General features: G+C 51.3%; 1 long non-coding RNA gene across 1 annotated transcript; it reads right to left on the reverse strand.

Annotated features, from left to right (window-relative positions):
• Positions 1-625: 625 nt before the first annotated feature.
• Positions 626-5,381, reverse strand: LOC131583723 (uncharacterized). Its single transcript, XR_009278580.1, has 5 exons — positions 4,402-5,381; positions 2,559-2,602; positions 2,426-2,470; positions 1,450-1,567; positions 626-871 (listed from the first exon to the last, which is right to left on the reverse strand). It is a non-coding gene; the product is annotated as an uncharacterized LOC131583723 (long non-coding RNA).
• Positions 5,382-5,989: the final 608 nt, after the last annotated feature.

A 5,989-nucleotide genomic window follows, 5' to 3' on the forward strand; every position in this document is an offset into this window, starting at 1 on the left:
GACAATACATGCTGTTTCATTATTACTGCTCTCCCAAACCACAAGGAGCACGCCAAAAACACAATACTCAGTCACCACAGAAGCCGGCTTCAGCTTACACACACGCTCACCTTCACTCTCCTCTCGACGGCCCCGTTATAACCCTGCTGTCGGTGGTCCTCGGGAACGTGGTTCCTGGGAGCCTCAAAATCAGCCTGCCTGACGAAAAGCCCGGTCCGGGGCCGGTCCGTGCCCAAACTTTGGCGATGAAAGTCACTTCGCAGACAGGCTGGGACTGAGGAAAAAAACCCCCGCTGGGAGGGAAAAAAAAAACCCCCGCAGCTGGGGATTTTTTATTCTAAATTTAAAAGTGGATTTAAAGTCCTGAAAAGCAAAAGCAATGCACACAAGGTTAGAACCACACGACACCCACCCCTCCTACCCCACGGGAACTCAGTTCCCAGGCGCCTCGAAATCGGCCTGCCTGACGAAAACCCCGGTCCGGGGCCAGTCCGTGCCCAAACTTTGGCGATGAAAGTCGCCTCGCAGACCGGCCGGGACTGAGGAAAAAAACCCCAGCTGGGAGGGAAAAAAAAAAAAAAACCCCGCAGCTGGGGATTTTTTATTCTAAATTTAAAAGTGAATTTAAAGTCCTGAAAAGCAAAAGCAATGCACACAAGGTTAGAACCGCTCAACACACACACACAAGCACACCCAGACCCACCGACTCTCACAGACAGACACACTCTGACACACAGCAGGAGACTCTAACTCACACAGTGACCACAACCCTTATTTGAAGCACTGTGCTGAACAAAATGCCCCGAGATATCTTCTCGCTGCTGGTTCTCAACATCAAATGGTAGATCCTCAGAAAATAGGCATCGGAGACCTGCAAGACAACACAAGGTGGTCAGTGAGGGATTGTACGGTAGCTAGGACTCAGCCCCCCTCTAGGCCCACACATTTTGTACACAAAAACCTCATAGAAAAGAGGAACTATAACCTTTTATACCTGTTCTACCTAACTCTAACTATGTGCCAGGGCAGGGCAGCTCCAAGCCAATGCATTTACAGAGGCAAGCACAGCACAAGGCACTTTACAGAGGCAAGCACAGTACAAGGCGGTTACAGAGGCAAGCACAGTACAAGGCAGTTACAGAGGCAAGTGCAGGCGATGTCTGCCGGGTGAACGTGGCGATAGCTGTGGACACGTAGTTCCTCGGACGAAAAATCCACGACGACGTCGAGAGGCTGAGATGGCTGACGACGTGAAACGCGAGAGAATGAGAGGATGGATTGGAACTGCCCTGCCCGGCAGAAGCTCTTGGGAGCTTGTGAAGAAACCCTCTCCCTTGGCTTCAGAGGGACCCATCCCAGTACAGCCCTGTCCTCTAACTTAACTTCAAATTGCCTCCACTGATTATAAATGCTTTTCCCCTGATCCCAACTTCCACCTGTGACGCTTACCTTTCGTAACATGATAGGACACAACCCATCCTCGATAGGATGTGTACATCGAGATGTCCCCCGCGCCGGCTTCGGTGCAGCCGATCGCAAACTTCAGGTCTGCCTCTCTTCACAGAGCCTAAGACAACAAAACAGAAAACGTGACTGTCACAATCCACAAGGTGGAATTCCTGATGCGGTTCCTTTATTCTATCTTGGACTACAAAAGCTTGTTAGCCAACCAGGGACTTAAACAGAAGAAAAACCACTCAGTCCCACCTCTCATACTCAAAGATCCCCTGTAAAGTTCTGAAGACAGAGCCCTCAAATGAGTGTGGGGTGCGTTGCACCGAGGCATGTGCAGTTCTTAAGAAATTCGAGTCGCCTCCCTTGCTTTCTAGACACTGCTCACCGGCGTGGCAGGCTAGGGGCAGCTGAGGCGAAACGTCTTTGCCCGAGACTGAGTGCACAACAAATCTGCAACCCCTTCTGTCTCTCAGAATCCTGTCCGTGACACCAATTCGTGTCAGGATCCACAAGGTGGGATTTGTGATGTGGTTCTTTCATTCTATCTTAGAGAACTAAACATTATCAGCAAACAAGTACTTTAAACAGAAAAATCAGTCAGTCCAAACTCTTGTACTCAAATATCCCTTGTAAAATTCTGAAGACAGAGCCCTCAAATGAGTGTGGGGTGCTTTGCACCGAGGCGTGTGCAGTTTTTGAGAAATTCGAATCGCCTCCCTTGCTTTCTAGACACTGCTCACCGGCGTGGCAGGCTAGGGGTGGCTGAGGTGAAACGTCTTTGCCTGAGACTGAGTGCACAACAAATCTGCAACCCCTTCTGTCTCTCAGAATCCTGTCCGTGACACCAATTCGTGTCAGGATCCACAAGGTGGGATTCGTGATGTGGTTCTTTCATTCTATCTTAGAGAACTAAAGATTACCTGCAAACCAGGGACTTAAACACCAAAACACACTTAGAGCTTGCACCCACCTGTCCTCCGGCATCCTGGGCTGGGATATCTTGCAAGCAGACCACCTAAAATAGAAAAAAAAGGTATTAAAGTTATAGCAGAAACTGAGACCCCAGCAAGAACAACTGCTTCTCTCCACCAACCGAGGCTCACCTTCTACCTGCTTCGCCTTCACTGCTGCTATCCGGCTTTACTTCCTGAAAAAAAAGACAAAGAGCAGAGCTGTAACACAGTGACTGACTCCAACCCCGCTGCAAAGAAGAACCATGACCAACCTTCTCCGGGGGATCCCCTCATCTGGGATGGGGCGCTCTGCCAGGAGGTCAATCCATCCGCATCTGAAAGAAAGTTAGGAAAAAAGTCAAAGCGCTGCAGGGTAACTTCACAGCTCCAGACACCTTCTGCCAACATTAGAATACCACCTAGACTCCAACTACAGCCCGTATTACAAGTCTCCAATTACAAGTGCCCGGGACTTGTCCTTGAACACCTACAACTGGGCTAGGCGGCAGGGCAGAGCAGCTCCGGACCGAATACCCCCAGACACCCGTGACACGAGAGACGAGGGGACACGACAGAGAGAGAAAACTCTCTCAGACAAGAAAGTCTTCACGAGGACCGAGAGAATGCTGAACGAGATGATCGAGGGGGGACCGAAGGCGAGCCTACCAGGCTCGGATGACCCTGGAGGAAAAAGATGCTAACGGAACAACTTATTCCGAGAACCGCAGAGATGGATGCCTGAGAATCCTGTGGCTGGAAGCCTCTGCCTGCCTTTGAATCGGCACAAGTCCTTATCCACTGTAAAGAAAGATTACAGCATACAGCTGTCAACACAGCTGAGAACAAAGACCTAAAAAGACATCTGATCTGATGCTGCTGAAGAGAGATGCGATTCCGATGCCTCTCCAAGCTCCCGAATCGAAACTTCGCCGGCGTCGGCCCCGGGCCGAGGAACGCAAAGATGGGAGATGACCGGAAGGACCTGGGGTTTCTCATAAGCTCCTGGGAGGACTAAGGCAAGAGACATATTACGCGAGATGCGCGGAGGACACGGAAGGCACGAGAGACAAGTGACGACACACCCTGGGACTGCTCTGCCCTGCCCGCCTCAGCACTGTGAGCCAAAGTCAGGCTTTCCCTCAATGGGGCCTATGGGGTCATTTCTAGAGCCTCCCCATCCCCAAAGCTCACTCAAAAACCCAAACCGATCTGAGTCCCGACCCGCCGCGCTGCTTTGATCCCCTCTGTGGGCTCCACTTATCTCTCGGATGGCTGAAGACGTGAGTCACGGCGAGAGGCCGGTCAGGGGCCAAACAAAGCCACCTCGCTGTCTGGGAAGTTCTTCTCTCGCCAGGCTGTTGTCTCAGACAAGTATCATCACCTATGATAAAGAAAACCAAATATAAGTGCAGAATCTTAGTGGCATATTCACCAAAACACAACTATGCTCCTACTCACCATCTCTTAGGAATGCCCGGGTCCTCGGGCCGCACGCTTCGGCCACGCTCCGAGGCGGACGCCGTCATCGCGGGGCACGCCTAGAATAAACGGAGAGGAGGCGATGCAGCGTCGCTAAAAGTTGAGCACGCCATCGCAGCTCCTCCCGACGCCCCCGACTCACCGCAACTCCTCGGCCGTGGCTAAAGGCTACCCGGACCACACCTTCACGTGGACGAGGTCGAGGCTTCGTCATGGACTCTGGTAATATTTGCTGGGGCTCACCAGAGAATCAAACCGGGTCTCTTGGCAGGTCAGTGAGGGGGCCTCAGCACAACATCAGGAGGCAGCCTAAAACACACAAACATGCTTGGAGTTGCACCAGAAACTGAGACCCCAGCAAGAACTGCTTCTCTTCACCAACCGAGGCTCACCTTCTACCTGCTTTGCCTTCACTGCTGCTATCCGGCTTTACTTCCTAAAAATAAAGACAAAGAGCAGAGCTGTAACACAGTGACCGGTTCCAGCCCCGCTGCAAAGAAAAACCGTGACTGACTTTCTCAGGGGGATTCCCTCATCTGGGATGGGGCGCTCTGCCAGGAGGTCAATCCATCCGCATCTGAAAGAAAGTTAGGAAAAAAGTCAAAGCGCTGCAGGGTAACTTCACAGCTCCAGACACCTTCTGCCAACATAAGAATACCACCTAGACTCCAGCTACAGCCCGTATTACAAGTCTCCAATTACAAGTGCCCGGGACTTGTCCTTGAACACCTGCAACCGGGCTGGGTGGCAGGGCAGAGCAGTTCCAGACCGAATACCCCCAGACACCCATGACACGTGAGACGAGGGGACACGACAGGGAGAGAAAACTCCGAGACAAGAAAGTCCTCACGAGGACCGAGAGAATGCTGAACAAGATGACCGAGGGGGGACCAAAGGCGAGCCTGCCAGGCTCGGATGACCCTGGAGGAAAAAGATGCTAACGGAACAACTTATTCCGAGAACCGCAGAGATGGATGCCTGAGAATCCTGTGGCTGGAAGCCTCTGCCTGCCTTTGAATCGGCACAAGTCCTTATCCACTGTAAAGAAAGATTACAGCATACAGCTGTCAACACAGCTGAGAACAAAGACCTAAAAAGACATCTGATCTGATGCTGCTGAAGAGAGATGCGATTCCGATGCCTCTCCAAGCTCCCGAATCGAAACTTCGCCGGCGTCGGCCCCGGGCCAAGGAACACAAAGATGGGAGATGACCGGAAGGACCTGGGGTTTCTCATAAGCTCCTGGGAGGACTAAGGCAAGAGACATGTTACACGAGATGAACAGAAGACACAGAAAGCACGAGAGACAAGTGACAACACACCCTGGGACTGCTCTGCCCTGCCCGCCTCAGCATTGTTAGCCAAAGTGAGCCTTTCCCTCACTGTGGCCCCAGAGGCCAGTTCTCAAACCTCCCCCTCCCCGTAGCTGACTCAAAACCCTAACCTGTGTGAATCCTAACCCACCGCCCTGCTTCGATCCGCTCTGTGACCACAGCCCTCGACTTATCTCTCTGAAGCGAATCCGTTGGAGAGACCAATCTGCTGCTAAGGAAAGCTGCCGCAGCGGTTCCCTTTTGTGTCACGATGAATCTGCTGAGAGAATCTGAAGTATCACACTTGACGTGACCTAGAACTTCAGGAAATTGCAATCCTCCTAAAAAAAACCCAAACAGAAGAGTCATTATAAAAGCATCTTATCACCTCTGAACTCCCAACCCAAAATCATGAACTTAAATACTCCCTGTGTTCAATATTGTTTTCTTCAAGGTGTTTTCAAAACCTCTGCTGCTTCAAATGCCCAAAAGATACCTGCTAAAAGCAGGCTGAAGTAAATTGAAAGAGCCTCTTTGCTGAAATGAGAGACAAGCTCTTTAGCCCAACTGATTCCCTAGGAAGGAATAATGCCCCTTAGCACAGCCTGGGGTTAATATACCCCTAATTGAGCCCGCCTCTTTTTCCCACGCTGCCTGGGAAAAGGGAGGCGGCAAATCCCACCGGGTATAAAAGCCCTCAGAGGGACTGTAGCTGTTTGATTCCTCTGAGTTAAAATTGAGGTAAGGAGCTCTGCGTAGAAGAAAACCCTTTGGGAAAAGACAGTGTTT

This window comes from Poecile atricapillus, chromosome 12 (assembly GCF_030490865.1).
Source record: "Poecile atricapillus isolate bPoeAtr1 chromosome 12, bPoeAtr1.hap1, whole genome shotgun sequence".
Classification (NCBI taxonomy): domain Eukaryota; kingdom Metazoa; phylum Chordata; class Aves; order Passeriformes; family Paridae; genus Poecile; species Poecile atricapillus.